Consider the following 465-nt stretch of genomic DNA (forward strand, 5'->3'; position numbering starts at 1 on the left):
CGCATATTCCCTGGTTTCACTAATGCTATCCAAACACAAACCATAAATCTTCTGAAAACGACATCCACAAAAGACCAAAAACTTTCCCAACTGACGAGAGGAGAGAGAGAAAAAAAAATCAGGTAAATGCAAACGCGGTTTCATTTAATGACCCCCGTGCATGTGATCATAAATTCTAATGAACGACGAAATAAGATTAGTCCCCCCTCAAAAAAAATCTCACTCCCGTTTTCTTTAGTGTTGACAATGCAGGAGATTTTCCCGAATCAAAGTCACGACGGACTTTGATCACGTCTTGTGTGTTTCACGGCGAAATTCTTCACAAGGAGAAATGTCCTCGCCTGCCATTGTTTTCCATGTTTCTTTTATTTCTACCGATGCTTTTAAGTTGATTCCGTGTTGCAGGGGAAATTAAGAGCGTGTATGTAGCGTTTGTGAGTTTCTTTTTTTTTTCACTTTTCTTTT

General features: G+C 39.1%; 1 protein-coding gene across 1 annotated transcript in view; it reads right to left on the bottom strand.

Annotated features, from left to right (window-relative positions):
• LOC119594650 (cardioactive peptide-like) overlaps positions 1 to 465 on the bottom strand; it is a gene marked incomplete in the record, with an annotated part of 25,423 nt that overhangs the window by 4,901 nt on the left and 20,057 nt on the right.

Source organism: Penaeus monodon, chromosome 34 (genome assembly GCF_015228065.2).
Source record: "Penaeus monodon isolate SGIC_2016 chromosome 34, NSTDA_Pmon_1, whole genome shotgun sequence".
Taxonomy (NCBI): Eukaryota; Metazoa; Arthropoda; class Malacostraca; order Decapoda; family Penaeidae; genus Penaeus; species Penaeus monodon.